The sequence below is a fragment of the Molothrus aeneus genome, unplaced genomic scaffold (genome assembly GCF_037042795.1).
Source record: "Molothrus aeneus isolate 106 unplaced genomic scaffold, BPBGC_Maene_1.0 scaffold_34, whole genome shotgun sequence".
Classification (NCBI taxonomy): Eukaryota; Metazoa; Chordata; class Aves; order Passeriformes; family Icteridae; genus Molothrus; species Molothrus aeneus.
The window spans coordinates 1,899,071-1,924,206 of NW_027099005.1; the positions used below are offsets into that span (position 1 = coordinate 1,899,071).

General features: G+C 51.8%; 2 pseudogenes; one reads left to right on the forward strand and one right to left on the reverse strand.

The window, feature by feature from the left end:
* Positions 1-1,537: 1,537 nt before the first annotated feature.
* The window catches only part of LOC136570539 (serine/threonine-protein kinase pim-1-like), a 51,926-nt pseudogene continuing 28,327 nt past the window's right edge, over positions 1,538-25,136 (reverse strand).
* LOC136570405 (serine/threonine-protein kinase pim-1-like) lies at positions 3,855-5,965 on the forward strand (annotated as a pseudogene).

A 25,136-nucleotide genomic window follows, 5' to 3' on the forward strand; every position in this document is an offset into this window, starting at 1 on the left:
TTCATTTCCGAAGTTACTGAACAAGTTTATTTTCTGGGGGGTGTCATGTTTTCCCTTGGAGCTGTACACTCTGCAAACTTGAGCTGTGCTGCCAAAATGCTCAAGCAAGTCTGTGCTGCAGGTCACACCATTTTGTCTTTGGCTGATTCTGGCCCGGTGCTGAGCTCCAGCAGAGCCCTGGCAGAGCCCAGAGCAGCCTCAGCACCCGCAGAGCCCGGCTGCAAGGAGAGAAAGCAGAAACCGCCCGTCAGCTGAAGGCTCCTGTGCCCTTGTCCCAGCCGCCCGCGGTGCCCAGGCCATGCTGGCTGTGCTCAGAGCGGTGCCCAGAGCTGCCCATCCCTGCGGCCTTTGGCACAGAGCAGGAGGGCAGGACATGTGCCCAGCCTGCAGCCAGCCAGGGCACATCCAGCCCTCCGCAGCTGCCCAGAGCAGGATGCTCCTGTGCTCGCTGCCATCTCCCAAAAGCTCTGATCCCACCCTGCCAAGCAGACGGGGACCCACCTCATGCCATCCCCCCCTTGAATGCTTCCTCTAGAAAAAGAAACATCAAATAATTGAAAATAGATTACAGACAATGGGGCAAAAAAGAAAAAAGGTAAAAAATCTTATCTCTACCAGGGGCTTGAGGAAGGCCCAATCCCTGCATGTCAGGGAAAAACCCACCCATGGGTGAGGGAAGCCCAGGCTTTCTCCCTTCCCCCTGCACTGCCCCCCATAATAACAGTGACCCCAAAGCAAACAAGGGCAGTGGAGCAGCCCAAGCCCTTCCTTGCCTGCACAGCAAAGCAGCCCCTGCACAGCTTCTGGAGTCCCACCTCTGCTCCCACCATGGGGCTTTGTTTGTGTCGGGCTGGCTGCCCCAGCCCCAGCCCCAGACTGGGGCATGGTGGGTGCTGGGTGCTGTTGGCAGGGCCAGGAGCCCACTCCCATTTGTACCCACCCCAGCCCATGCCCCAGCCCTGCCAAAAGCAGCTGGGCAGCGGCTGAAGGATCAGCTGCACCCGCCCCAGCAAAGGGGGAACCTTTGGTTCCTGGCCAGGCTGTGCAATGCCCAAATCGGGAAGCATCCCCCTGTGTGTGGACTCATCTGCGAATTTCCTGTGGAGCCTGGTTTTGAAGAAGGTGCCAGAATCCAAGTCCATCATCTTCAGCTGGCCAGTGGGCAGGTCCAGGAAGAGGTTGTCATCCTTGGTGTCGTCCTCGCTGTCTCCAGCAGCAGCAGCCCCACCTGGTACAGCTTCTCCAGGGGCTCCTTCTCCTTCCCTGGGATGAGACCAGGCTCTCAGGGTTCTGCCCAGGGCCCCAGCTGTCAGGGAACCAGGACAAGCAAAACCAGCTCAGATGGCAGCCACCAGTGCTGGGCAGAGCAGCTCAGCTCCAGCACAAGGGCTGTGTTTTCCCATCTGATGAGCCCTAGGCAGTGACACGGGCAGCACAAAAAATCTGGGTTCCTTTGCTTCTGATTGCCAAGGCATGTGTGGGGCTGTAACTTACCAGGGCCCTGCATCAAAGTGTGCCTGTGGCTCTCTCCCTTCTTCTAGGGCAGATGAATATCCTGCATCCCAAGATGACAGAGCAGCTCTTCCAATGAGGGCCTTTCCACGTCCAGCGTGGATAAACACAAGATCAGATCTTGGCACTCTGGGCACAGAAACCAGAAACCGCCGGGCAGTTGAGAAGGCTCCTGTTGGCTTTGCCCCACTATTCCCATGCCCAGCCTTGCTGGATGTGCTCAGAGCTGGGCCTAAACTTTCCCATCAATTCCCTGTTTTGGAGGAGAGCAGGAGAGCAGGACATGTGCCACCTCCTCAGCAGCTCCCAGAGCGGGATGGCCACGAGCCCGCTGCTGTCTCCCAGCACTGGGATTCCCCCTGTGCCCAGAGATGAGGATCCACCTTGAGAGAGCCCTTGTGGCAGCGAGAGCTGATGGTCCCAGCTGATGTTCTGGCCCCTCCTGAAAGGGTGCTCCCCGCAGACCATCTGGTGCAGCAGGATGCCCAGGGACCAGATGGTAGCTGGCTTGCCATAGTACCAGCCAAAGTGGGTCCATTCTGGGGGGCTGTATGACCGTATTCCTATGGAATACAGATGGAGTTCAGCAGGGGGATGCTGCTGCTCCCAGAGCCTGGCCCCAGCATCCCTGGGCATGCGGGGGCTGCCCCAGTGGCACACGGGGTGACCACTGCCCTCTCGCCAGCACCTGGGACTTGTGTACAGACTTGGGGTTGGGAAGGAAGCCACTGGTGATGGAAGAGGGCAGTAGAAACCCTGGCAAGGCCCAACCATGACAAGGAAGAACCCACTCAGTGCTGGTGAAAAACCATGCTGTTGTGAATTCAAATGAGGCCTGATTTTGAGAAGGAAATAGGCTCTCGTTTATCAAAACAAACTACAGAGGACAGGGAGTTTGAGATAAGCCCAAACTGCCACGCAACAACCCAAAGATAACAACATGTCCCAAACACACTGGGTTCCCCCCCATATAGTACCTCCCTCAGAAGGAGAGGAACCCCAACCCAACCAAACCCTCATTTTATAACCCCTCTCGGGTCCAGGATTGGTGGGGTTTGGATCCGCATGTTGACTGGTCGTTTTCCGGTGTTCTTGTTAATCCTTATCAATATTCATTCTGGACCAATCATTTTCTCAGGGTGTCGAATGATTGCTCAAGTCCCCTGTCCAATCACCTCCCGCCCTCCTTCGACTATCACCCCCACCAAACCCTGGACTTCCCCTCCCCAGGACCCACAACAAACACCCATCAACTCTCCCCAAAACAACAATTCCCAACCCAGCCCCAATTCAACACAAATTGAATGTAATAAGTAGCAGTACGTTTGTTCATTAATTAAATCAATAGCTAAATAATTATACAATATAAAAGCAATAACTAAATAGCTAATACCGCTTGATTCTTAAATGTGCAGCCACACATGGTTGCTTGGCTTGCAGGAATCATATAGTGCTTTGGGAATTCCATGGTAAAGATATACCTTATAAGGAAAAGTTCACCCAGAGGTCACAGAGGAAGGCTGTAACAACAATCCTTAAACTCACAAGAATTGCTTAGGCTTGCAGGAATCGTATAGTGTTCTGAAAATTCCACTGTATAGATATGCCTTATAAGGGAAAGTTCACTCAGCGGTTAAAAGAGGAGGACTTGGAGCCTTCATCCCACGACCACCAGAAGGCAGAAAAAGACCCCCTAGCAACTGAACGGGGAAGCGCAAAAGACAGACCACATCATCCCTGAACCCGGGAGAAGAAGGCAATAAAAGGCGAACCTTGGGGATAGGAACGGTGCGAGCCTAGAGGAGCGGAGACTCCCGGCTGCCCAGCGCTGGACTTTGCTTATTCTTGCTTGCATAATTATAATAATAAAAAAATAATAATTGTATGATCCTTAAATCCAGTGAACTCGTTTATCACACCCATGAAATGTTTTGTCTCACGCAAAGAAGAAAGAAGCCACAAGCCAACACTCTTCTTTATTGCTACACTGTTTTCTTTGGTTACTTCTCTAATAGGAATGACTTTGGGGTGTGATTTGTTTGTTTCTCTCTTTCGTTCCTTGGGGCGCGCGGCGGCTCCTCCATTGGGTTCGCGGGGCAACGGAGGAACGGCCGCGAGCTCCGGCGGCTCCGCAGCAGCAGCAGAAGCAGCAGCAGACGCAGCAGCAGCAGCAGCAGCAGCAGCAGCAGCAGCAGCAGCAGCAGCAGCAGCGCTTCTCTTGATCGGTTTTCAGCTCGACTTTTCCCTTGCTCCGCATCCCCTTCTCCCTCCCACTCACTGTATTCCCGTCCCGTCCCATCCCGGGCCGTGCCGTCCATGTTCCGCCTCTCCCAGCCCGGCTGATGCCGCGTCCCGCAAGGTGCCCCTTGGTGGGGCCACCCCGTCCCCGCCCCTGCCCGGCCCGCCGTGGTTCCGCCTGGGCTGGGCTCTCTCCGTAGCGGCTGTGGCGCCACAGGAAGAGCTGCTTGCTCTGGTGCTGGCGGAGCATCGCGGTCTTTTGGCTCAGCCTGGCGCGGGCTCTGGCCCAGCCCCGGCCGAGGCCCCGGCCCCGAACGAAGCCCCTGCCGCGGTTCCGCCCGCAGCCGCTCCGCTGCCGCCCAGCTCCCGCCCCATGGCCGAGAGCGTGGCCAGCAGCTTCCCTGCTCCGAGCTCCGCCGCTCACCAGCTCGGCCGCCGGCCCCGAGCCGCCACAGCCTGGGGCGGCTCGGCAAGCAGCAGCGCGCTGGGCAGGCGGGTGCCCCGGGCAGAAGAGCGGGAGCGCAGTGCCGCCCGCACGGGCGGAGAAGCCTCCCCTGGAGCAGCTCTACCGGCAAGGCCCGCTGTTGGGCAGCGGCGGCTGCGGCAGCGTTTACTCCGGGGCCTGGCTCGCCGACGGCGCCCCGGTAAGAGACGGGGCTGGCTCGCAGGGCAGCGGCAGGCGGCGGGCAGCGGGCGGTGGGCAACGAGCTCAGCCCACTGCTCACCTTGGCTCGCAGGTGGCCATCAAGCAAGTGTCCCGGAGCGCATCTCGGAGTGGGCGCGGCTGGTGAGTGAGCGGGGCCAGCGGGAGGAGCCGGCGGGGAGGAGCCAGCGGGGAGGAGCCAGCGGGGCGGGCCGGGCGGGGCTGAGGCGAGGCCTGGCAGGGTGGCAGCCGGAACGCTGCGAGGGCAGCGAGCGTGGAGTGAGCGGGGGCCGCGCAGCGCCCCGGGCCGGGCCATGGCGAGCCGCGGCGGGGCCGGGCACGGGCTGCCTGAGGCGCGGCGCAGCATCGGCCCCGCTGACGGCATCGCGGTTCCCCCGCAGCGCAACGGCGCCCTTGTGCCCCTGGAGCTGGCGCTGCTGTGGATGGTGTCGTGGCCTGGCTTCCACGGTGTCGTGCGGCTCCTGGACTGGTTCGACGTGCCCGAGGGCTTCGCCCTGGTCATGGAGCGTCCGCAGCACAGTGAGGACCCCTGGTACTTCCTGCACGAGCGGCGGTTCCTGACGGAGCCCGTGGCGTAGGGGCTGTTCCGCCAGGTGCTGGAGGCCGTGCAGCACTGCAGCAGCCGTGGCGTCCTGCACCGCGACATCAAGGCCGAGAACGTCCTCGTCGACCGGGCCACGGGCGAGGCGAAGCTCATCGACTTCGGCTGCGGCACGATCCTCCAGGACACGTTCTACACCCGGATGTCAGGTGAGCCCAAGCCGGGGCCCAGCCGGGCAGCTGAGTTCCCCGCTTTGCTGGCAGAGGGGGAAGAGGGGGGAAGGAAAGAGGGGGAATCCTTCTTCAGCCAGCTGCAGCCAAGTTGCTTTTTGGCAGGGCAGGGGCTGGCTGTTGTGGAACGGGAGCTGGCTGGGAGGGAGGGAAGGAAGGCAGGAGGGAGCAGCATGGGCCTGATGAGCTGCGCCTGTGTCCCATAGGAACGCCGGAGTACAGCCCACCAGAGTGGATCCTCTTTGGCTGCTACCATGGCCAGCCAGCCACTATCTGGTCCCTGGGCATCCTGCTCTATGAGCTGGTCTGCGGGCACCTTCCTTTCCGCACCAACAAGGACATCGTCCAGGGCCAGCTCATCTTCCCGTCCCCGGTGTCTCAAGGTGGGGATGCGCCTTCAAGGCACGAGGGGAAGAACGGGGTTGGGAGGGGCACCTGGCACATAAGCATTCTGCTCTTGCAGCTGGTGAGGAGGTGGATCTCCTGGGCTTAGCTGGAGGAGGTGGCACCTGTGCCTCTGTGCTGGTGTCCTCCGCAAGAGAGGATCAATAGGAAGCTTTTGGGTGCAGCTCTGAGCACTCCTGGTGTTGCCTGGGCACTGTGGAATGTGGGAGAGCATGGACAGGAGCCTTCTGGTTTCTCTCTGCAGAGTGCCAGAACCTCATCAGGTGGTGTTTATCAATGGACCCCACACACAGGCCATGCTTGGAGGACCTTTTTGAGCATTCTTGGCTGCAGGAGCCCTGCCTGGCCCAGGAGATAGCAGAGATGCATCCCTGAGCACAGTAGAATCCAGGAGCCCAGCAAGCAGCAGCGGCACGCTTCTCGTGGCACTGGAAGAAAACCCCGGAGCATTTCCCTGCGGCCGCGGCGCGGAGGAGAGAGCGCAGCCGAGGAGATGCTGCTTCCGCTGGTCCTCACGAGCTGTGGAGGGAGCGGCTCCGTACTGCCCGTCCTATTGGAGAAGTGGTGGCAGTGCAGTGAAGGTGACACAGATTGGGACAGATGAAACATCCCCCTGCAGCTCAATGGCATCGTGATGTCCCCGCAAGCCAAGGCACAGCTGGCATGTTCTTCTGGAGCACGACGTGGAGCTGGGAACACCATCCTGGACCTGGCCGCTGGCGGGGCAGAGCCAATTGGTTTTGTCTGCGGCCCCTGCCTGAAGGACACGCTCTGCACTCCGATGAAATCAAGATGAGTCCCCAGCTGGCGCAGGGGCGGGGGGATGCTGGTGCTTCCAGACACGGCAGGGCCCGGCCTGGCCACGTGCCGGAGGTTCCCTGCTCGGCGGTGCTGGGGAATATTAATTTTTCTGCTGGCCGCTGAGCTGCTTTTTGGCGGGACAGGGGACGGATGTTGTGGAAGGGGAGCTGGCTCCTGGCCTCGCTGACAGCTTTTGCCAGCCAGCCTGGCACGGGCTGAGGTGGGGGCAGCCAGCCTGACAAAAGCATCCATCCATGTGGATGGGGGGCAGCAGAGGGGGGGATGGGTTCTGAAGCCGTGCAGACCCAGCTGGTCTGCTCTGCAGGCCCTTGAGGAAGAGGTGCGTTTACGGGCAGGAAAGGTGGGGATTTTCCCCACCCCTGGACAGGTTTAATTCTCACATGGAGTGGTCAGACCCTCCTCAGGCCTCTGAAACGGTGACAGGTTTTGTGCTTTTTCTTGTTTCCAGGTCTTGTTTTGAATTGGCTTTCATGCAATTGTTCTTTTGTTTTCCCAGGAGGATTACACCTGGTGCCCAGACCGGACAGGGAAGCGCCTGCAGCGTCCGTGGAGCGCGTCCAGTGCCAGCGCTGCCCCAGGGGCCACGGTCTGCGGGGACAGCCCCTTCCAGAAGGACGAGGACCTGGTTTGGGATCGGCTCCTCTCCTGGCAGCAGCTCTCCAGAGGTGGGCACCCGGCTCCACAGCTCGGCTGGCAGAAGGGCTCCGGGCAGATGGCAGCGGGCACACGGGCATCCTGCTCTTGTAGCTGCTGAGGAGGTTGCTGTGCCATGATTAAGCAGAGGAGGTGGAACGTGGCCTGCCACGCTGCCCTTCTCTAACAACAGAGAATGGGTCGGGAGGTTTGGGCTCTGAGCAGAGCCAGCAGCCTGGCCCAGGCACAGGCCATGGCGGGACAGGGGGACGGGAGCCTGCTGCCACTGACCGTGGCTCTCTGGTTTCTCTCCGCAGGCTGCCAGCACCTCATGCCATGGGAACGGCACCGCTCGGCCTGCCAGCCTGGGAGGGCTGGAGGGTGGCCGGTGTTCATTTGCGGTCAAAATAAATTTGTTTGGGTTTTTTTTGTCATCGTCATCATCAGAGCGTTTCTTTCCTCCTTTTCCAAGCTTTTGGCCTCCCTTTCTCCAGGGTAATCTTTTTGTGTCCATTCTCAGCCTCTTGATGGCATTTGGCAGGGGGGGTTAAGCAACATGAAAAATTCAACAACAGCTCCTGTTGCCAACTGCAGCAGCTCCTTCAAGAGCCCCTTCCAGTGAGGTCTGCATGTGCCTTGTAAAAGGAAGTGCTTTGCAGCCATGGGGTTGTCGCCCTGCTGCAAAAGCTGGGAGGAAATCAGAAATGGGAAAATGCCAATTTGGCTCAACCACCACCCAGGTTCTTCATCTTTTCCCTCTGCTCCGTGATAGGCAGGCAGGGCTGGACTCCAGGAAAGTTCAAGTTCTTGGTGCTCCCTGGCATCAAAGTGATCAAGTAAACTCTTGTATGCAGGGACTGCAACAGGGCTACTTGTCAGAACACAGGAAATTCCTCTGGCTGCCCTGGAGGACTCGAGCCCCTGTCCAGGGGGCACAGAGACCTTGGCACAGAGCCTAAGACCCCTGTGCCTTTAATTTAGCCCTTGGATAAAACGATTACCAACCTTATATGAAGAATTGCGAGCCATGAAAGTTTTAAGTAGAATGAAAATGAATTTATCATGGGGTGAAAAATACATTTTTGGGGTTTCTAGATGGGGATTCAGGGGGCAAGTTGGAGCAATCGGGGCGTGTCCAGCCTTTCTCCTTCTTCTTCTTCTTCTTGGCCTCCATCTTCTGTTATGATGTTGACACTTTTAGATTGGTCTAGAGTAGATGCTCACAGTCTAACATAGGTGATAGGTATTGGAAAATAATTGTAAATATCGTACATGTAGTTTTTAGTATAAAAAGATAACACCACCTTGGGGCAGGCAGAATGCCTCTGACTGTCTTGCTGAGCGGACCTCATCAGGACAGGAGAAAGAATTTTATAGATAAGATACAATAAACAACCTTGAGACCAAGAATGGAAGAGCTCTGACTCCTTCTTTGAGCACCAGGCTGGGAGAAGAGACTTTCTAACGTATATCAGGGTCACTCTGACCAGCTAGAGATCCTGAGATCTCTTAAGAAATATTTTTTTGGTCCTTTTAAATGTTGTTATTTTCTTATACATGTTCAGCTGTTTTAAGAAGTTACTCGCAAGGTCTCTAGGAGAAGATTTTTTATTAAATAAAGAAGGGGGAGTTGTGGGGGCCAGAGATCCAGCCAGAGAAGAGCTTGCTGTACTCCCCTGGAGGGCCAACTCCTGACCCACTGACTTTTTAGTTGGGCGAGCAAATATGACCCCCAGCTGCCTTTGCAACTTTATGTTGATCCCCCAGTACTCATCGGTCCTTCCCTTTGTGTTCTGCCCCTAAGCCCTTATCCCATTGGTTACCAGTTTTGTCCCGCCCCTTGCCTTCCCTATATAATCCCATTTTTCACTGGTTCTGAGAGTTTCTGTCCCTGGCTCCCTATGCAGAGTGCCCTGCTCTTAATAAAGGCTTCTTCTCTGTGGAATGCCATGCAGAGCTCCAGCCTTTTTTCTCCGTGTCACCTGAAGAAGGAAGCTGAACATCACACGCTGCTCTGGGAGGAGGATGTGCCTGTGCCCCTGAGCTGTCCTTCTTAGGAGGCTCTTCAGGAAGGTTGTGGCGCCCTTACCACGGCCACCCTGCCGCCACAGCAAGCAAGAGCCTCAGAAACGCCCTTGTTCCTAGAGGCTGCTCTTGTTCACTTGCTACGGATGAGTAATTTGGGATCACAGCCACCAGGACAGTCCTGGAAGCCCTGGAAGTTACCTGCTGAAATACTCAGCATCAGTCAATTAACAATACAGGGTGCAATACACATACTCCAGCCACATGGCTCTGCCCCATGAGCTTCTCCGTGACTGGATGTGACATGTTTGGGGATTTCTGCTCTTTGGGCATTTGTTTCCTCTTGCATTTCATTGGATTGAGGCAGTTGTTGCATATAGGTTTTATGGGCAATTTTTTTTCCTCCATAGGGAGTGTAGAAAAGAATACAGGGAGAGTAGAATAGAATACAGCAGCATGCCTAATTGGTTTATTAAAATCAATGAGTTAGAAAGTAGTAAGCAGCTATGGAACTGAGGAAAAGGGAATATTAATAGACTATGATAAAACACTCCACAGAAAACACAATTATGCTAAAGAGTCTCCTTCTCCTTTTGCAGAAAGGCCCCTCACCGAGGACATAACCAGGGTGGTACAGAAAGCTGCATCAAGAGCTTGTGGGGGGAAAGGGAGTTCTTTGTGTTGTAATGCCTATGGAAATTCTGTGCAGTGACAGAGCTCTTGTAAGAGCTGTAAATTGGTACAATGCCTTCAGGCCTAAATTCAAGCTAGAAGCATGCTCCCAGAGCAGCAACCTTTCTGTCACTGCTCTTGGACTGCAGCTTCAGAAACAGGCAAAACAGACCTCAGCTTAGAAAATCTAAAAGCTCCTTTTCGGTTCCTTGATCAGATTCAGGATATACCAGATTGCCAAGCAGTTTGGATTCTATTTGCCACCTGTATGCCAGTTGTCTTCTGTTAATTGGGCAGTTTTCCTTATCTCTTCCACAGCCAATCCTCCCTCCAGGGGAGACGTCTGCTGATAATGGGCTATTGAATGTCACTGCATGGCTGAGAAGAACTACAGCATCCCATTGGGAGATGCTCCGCCCAGAGGGAGGAGCCAAGCATTCCTACCCGGATATAATCTTGAAATTCTGGAACACCAGCACAGCTTCTCCTCTGGATTTCCCAGAGGAACAGCAGCTGCCTCTTCCAGTGGATCTTCAGAGGAAGACTACACCTTTCTACAGGATCCCTGCTCCAACAGAACCACACCTGACACTCCAGGAGGGCTGCAGCCACAATTCCAATTGGACTGCTACCAACACCCTGACCCACAGGGTGTCAGGTTGTATTCTGACTCTGTCAGTGCTGTTTTGGTTTACTGCATTGTTTATTTTATCTTTTTATTTTCTTCCCTAATAAAGAACTGTTTTCCTGCTCCCATATTCTTACCTGAGAGCCCCCCTTAATTTAAAATTCATGATAATTCAGAAGGAAGGGATTTACATTTTTCCATTTCAAGAAAGGCTCCTGCCTTCCTTAGCAAACACCTGTCTTTCCAAACCAAGACAGAGGAGCCACCTGTGTTATACATGTAAATACTTAACACGAAAAAAGCAAGAGCCTCAAAAAGGCAAAACAGCTTGGTAATTTGTAGAAAGTAACTTTGATCAAAACCAAAATGTGTTAATAGATCGGTCTGAAGATGACATTCACAATTTTCCTGGTGATATTGTGCACTGTACTGTAACAGTGGATAGTAACTGGACATAGCCAGTAGGATAACTGGATATGCATTTCAAACTTAGTATTCATTGAATTATTCATTGAATTCTCATCCTTCTGTACACTTCAGCTCTGCTGTAAACTTCAGAGACATTTTTTCACAAGCTTCTAACAAGTTACTCTGGATCCATAATTCCTGAGACCAAAGGGAGCCCAAATGCCAAGTGGGATTACTCTTTTTCAAAGCCTGGAGTCACACAGAATGAAGCAGTACTTAAATCATCGTGTGCATCCCATACACGTAACAGTCCAGTTACTGAACATCTGCAATAATTTTTTGACTTTTGCTACAAATTACCTTCAAGAATAAGCTACAAATAATATCTTGAACCTGTTTAAATTCAGGGATGGCATTACAATTGCCCTAAAAAATTCAAAGCGGACCTAGTGCTGTTGCAGTAATACAAGAGAACTGTAAGTGTGTATTACTAGTTGTTATTCATATTAGGTAAAAATGGATCAGCTCAGCTTTGCAAAGCAAGAAACAAGTCACGGAGAGTTGAAATGATGGAGTTGGGACAGTGTAGCCAGTCTGCTTTTTGTGAGAGATGCTCTTAAGCAGTGGCAGTAGTAATGTACTCATCTCCTGTAACTTTGCTCCTTGTGATCTACTATCCACCTCTGCTATTTTTTCTGCTCTTTTTTTTTCTTTATTTCTTCAGCTGAGTACCAAAAGGAAACACATAACTGCAGTGTTGATACCAAAATAATAGATCTTTTTTTCAAACTAAAAAATACCCAGATCTTTTAGAAAACACAACAGAAGTGTTGCAAAGTATAAACAATACATGATATTGAAGAGTATTTTGACATTATACTACATCAGCCAAAGAAATGGATAGTAGGGCTTGAGGAACAAGGATAGAAATGAAGTTTTGTTAAAAGGGCTTATTTTGGTCTCTATTGGGTAACTGTCATCACCCTGATGTAAATACTTCACAATCTATTTAAATTTTCCTAAGTTGTATTATTTTGTAATCAGCTATGATTTTTTAAATTTCTCCTGCACCCATAACTGAATGATCTGAGCACAATCTCCAAACAAGACAAATGGTAAAGTAGCAAAGGGCTGCAATAACTGAGCAGCCAACAGGATAAGCCACACTGGCATCTCTTGGCTTTGCCAAATCCTCTGTGAGTGCTTTCCTTTCTTTCCCTCTTTGGTTTAAAATGCAACTCATTTTCATTCCTTCTGATGACTCACCTCTGATAGAAAAAGGCAGTAGCTGTGTTTGGCAGGGTAAGTTGCATTTGCAAATTGGCTCAGCTTGTTGGCAGCAGAACTGCATTTTTTCTTATCAAAGCTGCTCATCAGCTTGAGTGGGGAGAAGGCACAAAAGGATGAGAGAGGCTGGTGGAGCTCTGATGGTGTGAGGATCCAATGGTGCAAAGAGCTGGGAGGTGAAATCCCTTTTCTTGAGTTCAGGGTCATTAGGGAAAGGGAGGGTGTGCCTGAGAGCTCAGTTCTGTCAGCCATATTCACCTAGTAAAAGGTTTTTTTCCTGCACCTGTGTGTGTGGCCAATGCCAAGGGATGGCAGCTCTTTCTGTTGTGGGGACATTGCAGCCTCCAACTGCAGACCATGCAAACTGAGCTGCATTGAAATGTGTTCTCCAGGGCTCCGTTTTGGGGCTGGTCCTGGTTAACATCTTTATTGATGATCTGGAGGAGGGCACTGAGAGCACCCTCAGTAAATTTGCAGATGCCCAGTTGGGTGGGAGTGTGGATCTGCTGGAGGACGGGAAGGCTCTGCAGGGAGACTTGGACAGACTCGATCAATGGGCCGAGGACAAGGGCGTGAGGTTCCACAAGGCCAAGTGGCACATCCTTCAGGTCACCAGCCGCCTCAGGGTGAGCCAAAGTGTGCCCAAGGGGGCAAGAGGCCAATGGCACCTGGCCTGGATCAGCAGCAGTGTGGGCAGCAGGAGCAGGCAGCGCCTGCCCCTCTGTGCTGGGCACTGCTGAGGCCACACCTCGAGTGCTGTGTCCAGCTCTGGGCCCCTCGGGAAAAAGGACATTGAGGGGCTGAGTGTGGCCAGAGAAGGGCAGCAAGGCTCACGAAGGCTCTAGAAAACATGGCCCATGAGGAGTAGCTGAGGGAGCTGGGTTTGTTCAGTCTGGAGAAGAGGCTCAGGAGTGTTTATAGGCAAAAAATCTGCCAATTTTTTTTGTGAGAAAAAAGTTACAAAAACTAGTCAGGCCAGTGTTGCTGCTAAAGTGCTACCTGTTTGTTATGATAATTATGAGTCATTGTCATTAATGGTTCTCTTTTCTGTATCAGTAAAGGCCCTAAGGGGTCTCCTAAGGGGGAGAGAGGGCCCCCCCTCCGGGCGTGCGGAGGAAATAGTTGTATGAGTGCCACGCACCCCCAAAAGGCCTGACAGAGGGAAGTCAGGCAGATTGCAAGTCCCAAGGAGGGTTCGGGCAAGCTCACAAGCCCTGCAGGCAAATTCAGTCCTGACAAAGGGGTCAGGCACATATCCCAGCGAAGGAAGCTGGGGTTTGTTTTTAAGTCCTGATACGGTGAGGCCTGACATTTGGAAGGTTAGGCAAACTAGAAATCAGGCAGTTGTTTTTCCTGACAGAGGGGAGTCAGGCACGAACCGGCTTCTTACGCCAGGCTTTCGTGTTTTCAGGTCCTGATAGATATAAGACCTGACATTAGTAAAGTTAGGCAATCTAGAGATCAGGCAGTTGTTTCAGTGTAAAGTCCTGAGCATCAGGCAAATAAATTTTTCTTGAGATTACCTGTCAGTAGAGGCACCTTTGGGATTTTTTCTGTTGAGACCTGAAAAATTGGAGGGTGTAATAGTAAAAAGACAAGCAAGAGACTGAGGAATATACCTCCCAATAGCCCCTTGGGGGAACTGTTAGAGAAATGTCATTCTATAGAGGCCACAGAGGGATTAGATAAGGTGAAGATGATCCAGTATTGTGTAGAAGTCTGGCCAGAATTAGAGGTGCAAGGAGGATGGCCTTGGTGTGGGACAAGGGACAAGTGGATGAGCCAACAACTGAGTCATTGTCTGACAGCTCGAGGAGATACCGATCCTGAGCAATTATTGTATGTAGCTTGCTGGTTAAAGAACGCTATTGGCGATGAAGGGTGCGAATTTGTAAGGTACAGAAGAAGAAAGAGGGGAATGAAGGAGAGGATCCTGGAATTGGTAAAAGATGGGACCCCCTGGATTATTTGCCTCCAGCCCCTCCACCTTATAATCCTCTTCCTTGGGCACCTCAAATGGCAGGTCCGATTCTTCCCCCAGCTGCCATCTCATTACCGCCTGCTCAAATTCCTCCTTCCACCTCCTAGGCTTCCCCTATGGTAGACCCAGTATCTCCCCTAGTAACCACTCCCTCACCACCCCCTTCGGCTCCTCCAGTTCCTTCTGCACCACCACAAGTGCCTGCCTACTCCACCTGCTGCATTCTCCACCCCTTCTCCAGCTCCACTTAAAATGTACCCAAGCTCTTCTCCCCCTCCTATTGCTGTCCCTTTACCTCCTCCTAGTTGGGACACAAATGTCTCCTTGCCCGATAAACAGCTATCACCAAATACACCTGCTGATCTGCAGAAAGTTCAGGGTAACCCTGATATCCCTCAAATGAGTAGCATGGCGTCTGAAGATGGGCCGTACTGTAGTACCAGATCCAAGACCTCCAAGGCAGAGAGACTTTTTCCCCTCAGAGAAGTTCCTATAGGAGAAGTAGTGGGAGGTGTTGGCTTTGTGAATGCTCCTCTAACAGCTTCTGAGGTGAGAAGATTCAAGAAAGAGTTAGGGCATTTAGTTGAGGACCCAGTGGGCATAGCCAACCAAGTGGATCAATTCTTAGGCCCAAATATCTACACTTGGGGGGGAGATGAATTCCATTCTAAAGATATCATTTTCCCCAGAAGAGGTCCAGATGATTAGGGCGGCTGGCATAAGAATTTGGGAGAAAGAGAACTGTCCGGGACCCCAAGTGCCATCAGGTGAACAGAAATTGCCACTGACAGATCCCAGCTGGAACCCTAACCAGGAGGAAAGGAGGAAGGCCATGATGGAATATAGGTCTTTGATAATATGAGGGATCAAAGAGTCATTTCCCAAAGGAACTAATACCAAATTAGTATTAGAACTAATACTGAATTTGAGGGGGCACAAGAGAAGGATGAAGCTCCTGCTGCTTGGCTTAATCGCCCAAAGCAGAACTTCCAATTGTACTCTAGAATAGACCCAGACACCACAGAAGGTCAAGTGCTACTAAAAGTCCAATTTGTTACCAAATCTTGGCCAGATATATGGAGAAAACTAGAAAAAAATGAAGATTGGCAAGAGAAGGACAGAAATGAGTTATTAAGAGAAGCATTGAAAGTGTATTTAAGGAAAGACAAAGAAAAAGCAAAGGCCAAGGCCAAAATCATGGCTGCCGTAGCTAAAGAAAGTGAGGGGTGGGTGGGTCCACCACCAGGAGGAGGCAAAGATAGGCCAGGATTGTCAGGTACAAGAGAGATAGAGAGACCTCAAGTCCCTTTGAGTGAATGACACTGCTATTATTGTGGAGAGGCAGGACATGTCAGGAAGTTTTGTAGAAAGCTCAGTCTCGATGAGGCAATAGCCAGGGAACAAGAAGCCTTGGAGAGGGTTCTTAGAGGTGATGATTAAGGGTGTCAGGGGCTTTACACTTTAGGGGACCCGATGCAACATCTAGAAAAGCCCTTGGTAAACATTGAGGTGGGACCACTAAATGAAGAATTTGAATTTTTGTTTGGATACAGGAGCAGATAAGTCCTGTCTCAACAAAGTACCAAAAAGTATAGTAAAATACCCAAAAACATCTGAGGTTAGACAGCTAGGTAGAAGGATATCCAATAGCACTAGGACTGGACAGTAGCACTAAACTTGTAATAAGTGATGTGAAAGTCAAACAACCTTATTGTTGTCTTGTGTGTGTGAGAGTGAGTCACAAACAAAGTCAGCCTCAACTTCCCGGGCAGGTAGGAAGGGGGCAGTAGAAAGAGTGTGTGTGACCTGCAAACCAGACCAGTGTTCCCCGGTGTGTGAGGGGGCCGTAGCTGTAAGAGCGTGAGTGACACGCAGGCAGCCTCACAGGTGAACGGGCACCGGAGGCAGCAGAGCCAGGGCCCTTCCAGAAGGCCCGGAGATATTGAGAGCTGGAGGCCAACCCCAAGGCGAGGGGGGGCCACAGGGACCCGTGATTTTCTGGCAATGAGGATCCACTTTGTGTCTTGAGGGTGTGAAGGAATGTGTGAAGGTGAATGAGAAATAAAAGTGAGTGAATGTAGACGAATTAAAGTATAGGTAATGTGGATTGTGCATTGTAAGTTTTACCACATCTCCTTGGAGGGAGGTGTATTGTGTTGAAAAGCAGTGTGGGGAAAAAGTTTGTTTTAGATGCAAGGGGTTGAAAGAAAAGTGGTATTTCAGCTGTTAGTGAAAGTGAGAAACAGAGGCAGGGGATGAATAGATAAGATCTTGAAAATTGAACAGCAAACCAGTAAGTTAGATGCCGAGAAAAATGGGAGAATAAAAGCATGCTAGAAAAGATACCCCCAAGACAGCCCTTTGGGAGTTAAGTTAGCCAACAGAAATACAACTCCTTGCAAAATACAGAGTAGGCAGAAATTGATGAGAGAAACATGCAAGATATGGAAAAAGGGAAATTAACAAATTATACATAAAATTAACCCAAGAAATTGGGTTTTGAGAAAATCATAGTAGACCATTAATGCCTATATTTGAAAGCCCCTTTCAGGTACTCCTCATTGCTAATTCGACTCTGCGGACCAGAGGAAAACGTTGGACCCACATCATCAGATTCCACACCACTCTCACCCCCTGGAATTGGACCAAGATTCAACATCAGTTTCACCCCCTGGCATTGGACCAGACTCCACACCACTCTCCCTCTGGGATTGGACCAGACTCCACACCACTCACCCTCTGGCATTGGGCCGGATTCAATGTCAGTTTCACCCCCTAACATTGGACTAGATTCCACATGACTCACCCCCTAACTCAGGACAGGAGTCAACCACATCACGAGTTAATTCACCTGAGTATACCATTATAAAAGGACCAAAAGACTTAAAGTTGACTCTCAAAAGGAAGAGCCCAAAAGACTGATGAACTGAATAAGAAAAGAGTTTGGTATCAGAACCATACCTTATCTTAAAGTGTTATAAGACAGCTCTGTGTTTAAAATAAGTTTGTAAAAAGTTAAAGACTGTTAATAAGTAACTCTGGTTAAGTTCCCCCAATTTAGTTCCAAAGACTCCAGGTTAATCCTCTACAGACCACTCCCCTAAGAGAAACCAAAATTAGTAAGGAACGGACCAAGAGAAGTTTAACCAGAGAAGCGGTAGAAGGGACTCTAAAGAGCTTGGAAGCTTCTTCTTGGTAAAGTTCCCCAAGAGGCAAGGCTGGGTGGGCCGGTCGTGCCAGATGACCCATACCAGATTCTTGGGAAGAGCAGTAAAGATGGCTCTAATTGCTGGTGGTGCTCTGGGGAGCCCAAGAGAGCAGCGCAGTGAGTGCTACCAACCCCTCTTTGAGGAGGAAGAAGTGAGCTCCTTGTCTAGAGTCCACACCAATTCTAACCCGAATTGTGTTAACCTCCCCCAATGTATTGGACAGTCCTGAATACCACCACTTTTAGGCAGCAACTCCTGGGAGAGTGCCCTGTAGGAGAAACCTGGTTGTGCTTGAATGTGATGCTACTGAAGCAAGCCTGGTACATCAGGTCAAAGAGAAAGAGACAGTAAAAGCAATAAGAGAACAAGACCATTTAGAGATACCCCGAGGTAAGAACCTATTCATAGATTCAGTGAAAAAAGTTAGCCACAAACTAAATTTAGTATTAATTTAGTATTAAGGGGTACAGTACACCAGTAAAAAGAATGGTCTGTAAATGGCATTTAGCAGTAAAGAACTCTGCTACCCAGCGGATCCCAAGAGATCCAAATAGATTTTGGTCTGTTGAAAGAAAAGAACAAGTGTATCTACCATGAAGCATATGAATTTTATGAGTATACTGAATAAGGGATAAACCCCTTTTGGGGAATGAAAGGCATTTCTAAATATTGGGAATGTCCAACAGAACCTAAGCATACATTTTGGGGGGCCCCTAAACACATGTTTTGGATCTGTGGTACTACAGCATACACTAAATTGCCAGGAGACTGGTCTGGCAGTTGCACCATTGGAATGATAAAACCATCGCCCACCTGGGAGTGACATCCCTAAACATATCCAAAAATTTAAGCATTTTTCCTTATAAATAAAATTCAATTAATTAATAAAATGGTAATTATATTATTCTGATAGTATTATTCAAATTAATTACCTAATTTGTATATTTATATTAAAAAATCTATACACTTTTAGCAACACAGAAAATTATTGGTCATTGGTTCTAAGTAACACAATTCCCTTCATTAATTCATTAAGCTCTATTGGGTATTTATTTCTTCCTCTTTATGGTAACTAATATTCTTTGTAGACCTTTTGCCATCATTTTTATCATCTTTTTTTCGCATATGGTCAAGAGGAGGCACTTTGGGGTCCATGGAGACATTTCTGGGGCTCATTTGGGGCAATTTTGGGTCTGGGGAGGGAATTCAGAGAGAACTTGAGGGTCTGGAGGACACTTGGGGAAGCCAGGTGGGCACTTGGACGGGGCACTCAGGGATTCTGAGGGACAGTTCGGGGTCCGGGACAGCACCTGGGGGTCCAGGGGGGCCCTTTGAGGTCAGGGAGGGGAATTCGGGGCCCTTCGGGGTCCGGGAGCGCCCTTGGGAAGCTCGAACGGGGCTCTCTGGGGCGCGGGGGCTGATGGGAGTTGTAGGCGCGGGTATCATACGGTTTAACGGGGCCGCAGAGCATCACGGGAGTTCGAGGCGCAGCTGCAATGGCTCTCCGAGAGTCGCGGGGCATGACGGGAGATAAAGTCCCGGCTGGAATAGCGCTGAACGTGCGCCGCGGAGCATGATGGGAGCTGTAGTCCTGGAAGTGGTTGGAACGCGGCGTTTGGGGGTCCGGGAAGGCTCTTGGGGGACACTTTTGCGTCCAAGCCGTGACTTGAGGTCCTCGGGGGAACGTAAACGGCTCGGGAATCCGTGGGGGGAGTTCGGGGAGCTCTAACCGGGCTCTTTAGGGCGCGGGAACGGCAGGAGTTTTAGGCGCGGGACTGTGTTCTGAGGGGCTCTGGGGCCACGGGGGATGAGAGGAGACGAATTCCCAGAAGTGGCTGTACCGGGCATCTGTGGGGTTGGGAGCACTCAGGGGAACTGGGGACGCCTTTGTGGGCTCCCAGATAGGCACTGAGGGGGCACTGAGGGATCCTGGAGGGTCTAGGGGACACTTATGGGACAGATGGGGGCGGATCCCAGGGTTCTTGGGAGCGTGGGGCATGACGGGCGTTGCAGTCCCGGCTGCAATGGGGCTGTATCCGGCCGCGGGGCATGATGGGAGTTGTAGGCAAAAGGAAAATATGGCAGCCATCTAGGCACCGCCCCCAAGCCCCGATCTCTGGCGCTGATTGGCTGTGAGAGGTGATGGGCGGAAGCCTCGGCAAATGAGAGGCGGCGGAGGCGGGAACAGCCTATCCATTCCCTCCCAGTACAGCCCAGTTCATCCCCAGTACTACCCCAGTACAACCCCAGTAAAACCCCAGTGCCCCTCTGATCCCTTCCAATACACACCAGTCCCTCCCAAAACACCTGAGTCCATTCCCATTCCCTCCAGTTCCACCCAATTTCAAACACAGGGTGCCCCTGTGTCCCCAGTCTTCCCCACAATGTTCCCAGTGTTCCCCAGTATGTCCCAGTCCTCCCCAGTGTTTCCAAGGACAGTTTAATTTCTCACAGTGGCCGTGGCAGCCAAACCCAGCAGTGGGGTCAGAGCAGTGCCCATGGCCACAGCCCCTTGCAGTGGCCCAGTGCAGCTTGGGCTGATGATCCACCCTCACAGCTGGCCCAGGGCAGCTCTGCAGTGGCTTTGGTGGCACCTAGGGCTGGCACACACCTGAGCAGTGTGCCTGTTTGCAGTGGGGAAACTCAGGAGTTTCAGATTGCTTCAAAAAACCCCAAAAAGAGAAAACCCCTCTTAGGCTGAGTGCAGCCAGCTCTCCAAGCACAGCAGGTCCCAGGGCAGTGAGGACAGACAGGATGGGTCTGGGGAATGTGGAGCAAGGTTGTCCACACTGGGTCAGAGCTCCAGGCACAGCTTTTGTGAGCAGGCCAGAGCTGCTGAGGAGAGACCCTGGGTCAATATCAATCACAGAATGCTGCAATCGTCTCTACTCTAAAGAGAAAGAAAATAAAATACATCGTTTAAAATAGGAATGTCTGTTTTTTGAAATCTTTCTCCATCACTGGACTAGGAAAACTTTAATGACTCTCTCAGAGCTTTGGTGTTGTTTACATCAGACTCAATCCCTGAGAGTGTCTTCAAAAAACCTCTCAAGAACTCAAACTTAAATTGAAACTGCAAAGTTTCTTGAAGTTTTAATGGATCCCACTGAGGGACACGACTGAGAAAATGTCCCCAGGTTCCAGTTAGAGCAGAACACTGAAGGCAGTGATGACAGCTGGGGACAAAGAAGGCCAAGGTGTCTCTGGTGCTGAGCAAAGCTGGATGTGTTTGAGGAATGCCAAGGGCCAAGGCCTGAGCCCCAGGGCCTGGCCAGGCAGATCCTGTCCCTCCCTCCTTGCTCAGGGCTCTTGCCAGGATGGGCTCTGGCATGTGGGGATGTGCAATGCCAAGGGCAGGAGCATGGGGCGGCCCCTGCCAGGCTGCTGAGCAGGGACAAGGAGGCCATGAGGCCCCAGGCCTGCAAGGGTCACTTGTCTCCTGCTCCTGCCTCAGGCCCAGGCCCAGCAGCCATGGCCAAAGTGCTGCCCAGGTTGGCTCTGGCAGGGCTGTCTTGCAGCTGCTGCCCATGCCTGTGCCCTGTGCAGCCCAGGCTGTCCTACGGTGTCCCTGCCCTGCGCCTCTGTCCCTGCAGGCTGTCGGCATCCCCCAGCTGCCCCACCTGGCTGGGCCCTTCCTTTGCTGACAGCTCTGCCTCCTGCCTGCCTCTGCCTGCCCACACAAAGCCTGGGGCTGATACCAAAAGGGTTCATTCCATTTTTACCCTGCCTGGGAACTTTCAGCACAGGAACAAGGCATGCAGGGGCTGCTTTCCCAGCAAGAGTGGTTGGAAGAGAAGAAGAAGACATCTGGCTCAAGGGTGCAGGGATAGAGAAAACAAGGAGTGAATCTGGGAACTTGGGGTGGGTTTTATGGAAATGGGTAAGTTGTAATTCGTATTTAGCCACTGTGTATAAGCAACACAGTGGTAGAATTACATGTCCTAATAAGGTTAGCAGTTATTCCATGTTGGACCTTAGGCCTGAATAAATGATACCCTCTGAAACAACAAATTAGTGTTATGGAGTCTTATTCTGATATTTTGGACATTTGGTGACAGCAGAGGCTGACAGAACCAAGGAGTCAGCTGTGACACTGTGGCACTTCATGGAATAAAGGGTCCCTGGTGATGCAGTGGAACCCCACAGAACCAAAAGTCCATTGTATCAGAGCAAGGCCTCATGGAACCAAGGAGAGCATTGCTGACAGTGTGGAAGCTCCTGGAGCTGTGGGGTCATTGTGACAGTGTGGGGCTGCATGGAACCAATGGTCCATTGGGACACTGCAGAACCTTCTGGAATCAAGGGGATCATGTTATGCTCTGGAACCTCATGGAACAAAGGATCCATGCAGTGACACTGCAGTGCTCAGACCATTGTTGACAGTGTGAAAGCTCTTGGAACCAAAAGTCCACTGTGACACAGCAAAGCCTCCTGGAACCAAGGGTCCCTTGTGGCTCTGTGGGGCTTCCCAGAACCAAGGAGACCATTTGGACACTGTGGGGCCTCATGGAACCACCTGGCACTGTGACAGAGCGGGGCCACATGGAGCCAAGGGGCCACTGAGACACTGAGAAACCTCATGGAACCAAAGGTCCATTGTTACACTGAGGGGCCCTGTGGAACCAATGGGACCATGGTGACACCGTGGTGCCCCATGGAACCAAGGGGCCATTCTGATTCTGCTTTGCCTCATGGAGCCAAGGGGCCACCATGACACTGCAGGGCCTTGTGGAACTAAGGCAGCCTTGTGACACTGCGGGGCCCTTGGAACCAAGGGTCCATTGGGAGATTGCAGGGCCTCATGGAACCATGGAGACCATTAGGAACCTTCAGAACCCATTGGAACCGAGGAACCATTGTGACTCTAGAGGGCCTCATGAAATCAAGGGGACAACAGTGACACTGTGGGGCTCCATGGGACAAAGGGGCCATTCTGACACTGTGGAACTGAGGAGACCATTGCTATGCTACGGGACATCATGGAACCAAGGAGGCCATTGTGACACAGCAAGGCCTCATGGAAGCAAGGGCACAATAGTGACACTGTGGGGCTCCATGGGACCAAAGTGGCATTCTTAAAGTGCAGAACCAAGGAGGCCATTGTGACACTATGGAGCATCATGGAACCACAGGTCCATTTTGACACAGCATGGCTGCATGAAACCGTGGAGGCCATTTTCACACTTTGAGGCCTGGTGAAACCAAAGGGCACCTGTGGCACTTTGTGTCTCCATGGAATCAAGGAGTCCATTGTGACACTATGAGGCCCTGTTGGGCCAAAGGGCAATTGTGGCCCTGTGTGGCACCATGGAACCAAGGGACCATTGTGACCCTACAGGGCCCCATGGAGCTAAGGATTCTTGGAACAGTGTGGGACTCATGGAACCAAAGGTCCATTGTGAGGTTGTGACACCCCATGAAATACAGGACACCATTTTGACATGGCAGGGTCTCATTGAACAAGGGTCCATTGTGATACAGCGGTACCAAGGGGAGCACTGTGACACTGCTGGGCCTCATGGAAGCAAGGGGGGCCAATTGTGATGCTACAGGGCCCAATGGAAGCAAGGGGCCAGTGTGACACAGCTGGGCCTCATGCAGCCAAGGGGCCACTGGGATCCTGAGGAACCCAAAAGAACCAAGAGGCCATTGTGACACTCTGCAGCCTCATGAAACCAAGGAGGCCATTGTGCCATTGTGCAGCTCCATGGAACCAAGGAAACCGTTTTGACACTGCAAGGCCTCATGGAAGCAAGGGATCATAGTGACACTGCAGAGCCCAATGGAAGCAAGAGGCAGGTGTGACACAGCAGAGCCTCGTGTAGCCAAGGATCTAATGTGACACCAGCATTTTGAAACTGTGGGGCCCTGTGGATCCAAGGGAACAGGGAACAGGTCTGGTTGGCTTGGTCTGACTGGCTGAACTGCCCTTGGCATGTTGAGGGTCTGTTCCCCATGTGCCCCTGAAACACTGGGTCTCTGGGCTTTCCTTCCTGTGGGAATGAACTGGCCTTCTCCTCCAGGTGCTCATGTCTAAAATCAGGATTCTGTTCCCAAAATTCTGTAAATCTGAGATACAGAATCCAAGATATTTATTTGGTTGCTCCTAGATGAAATCTGCCAGAACAGACAGCTCAGGCTGGCCTTGGCCTCTGGTGGCTGCTGTTCATCAGCCCCTGAAACACTGGGGCTCTGTGCTTTCCTTCATGTGGAGATCATGGTAACAAAAAAAAATTAGGGCATCAAGGAACCAAGGGGCCATTGTGACACTGTGGGGACCCCATGGAATCAAGGCAATCATTGTGGCACTGTTGGGCTGCATGGTTCCAAGGGGCCAGTGTGAAACAGCACTATGGAAAAGAACCACCCACCTTTCCAGGTGCCCACAGCCAAAATTGATACTCCCCCTGAAAAATTCCCTATCTGCAAGATTCTCCCAGACAAAAGCTGCCAGGACAGAGAGCTCTGGCTGGCCTTGGCTTCTGGTGGTCACCTCTCATCTCAAGGAAGCCCTGAGGAAAGAATTTGAACAGGTTTGACTACTGGAACATCAATGAGTCTCTCCTCCTCTGAAAAATTCAGATGCTCTCCTGATCATTTGAGTCTTTATTTCCTCATTGTGTATTATGCATGAAATAATATTTTCAGTTACATAATATTATTCTTCTCACTCTACCAGTGTTATCTGACACAAAACACCTCCTCTACATATGGATCCAGGTCACCTGTAAAGGCAAACACAAGAAAGAATTCAGCAGGAATGATTTGTCTCTGCTCCCATCTGTCCCATCTCCTCTGGAGCTGGAGGTGCAGCCCCAGCACTGGGCAGGGCTCAGGGGCTCACAAGCTCAGCTCCCACCCAGAGAACTTGCAGAGCCTGGGCTGCTCTTCTTGGCTCCTGCACGCTCAGCCAGGCTGAGATGGACACTGATGGTTTCTGGGCCAGGCTGTCTGAGCCCAGCCAAGCTCCCTGCAAGCTCTGCCAGCTGCCCTGAGCTCTGGGCAGCACCAAGGGCATCTCTGAGCCCAGCCCAGCCCAGCCGGCTCTGGCCCCACAGCTCTGCTCAGGCCAGGCTGCTCTGGGCACTGCCCCACGGCCTCAGCCCCTGGCAAGGGCAGCAGCTGCAGCTGCCACAGGACTCAGCCCCACCATGGGGGAAGGTGCCTGGCCAAGGGAAAGGAGGCTCCCTGGCTGCCCTGCTCTCCTCTGAAGGAGATGCTGAGAGCTCTGCAGCCCCTGCTGCCATCCCATCTGCCCAGGGCAGCACAAGAGCCCCGGCCTTGGGGCCCTCAAGAGCTGCTCCTGCTCCAGGCCCAGGGCCCATCCCAGAGCTGGGCCAGCCACAAAGCTGTGCCCATTTCTGTTCATTCCTGCTCTGATCAGGATGGATCCTCAACACCTTGGAGGTTGGTGATGAACTTTACTTTTCCAGAGGCCTCTTCCTGCTTGAGCTCTTCAGTTCAGGAATTCAGTGACAAAGGCTCATAAACATTTATTCAAAACACCCAAACAAGACAAGCCCATGGGAATAATTCAAGTCTTGAATTCTTTTGTGGTTAATTAGAGATATTTCAGATGTGTATTCAAACTGAATCTACTAAATTGAAAAGAATGAAGAGAGAATTGCTTTGTCCTATTTAGTTTTCTTTCCCTGTTTATAGATTGCTATCAGCAATCCTCATTTGATATTGATCCCCAGCCCCTCCTAATGCAGTTTGAACAGATATGAAAATCAAGACCCTCCATGGCTGACAATCAATCAGACTTTGTCCCTACCCCCTCCCCACCATTTCCCTCATCCAACCCCTGGCACTCAGAGCAGCTGAGGAATGGAGTCACATCCAGGGGTGTCCCCAGGGCTCAGGATTGGGGCCAGGTCA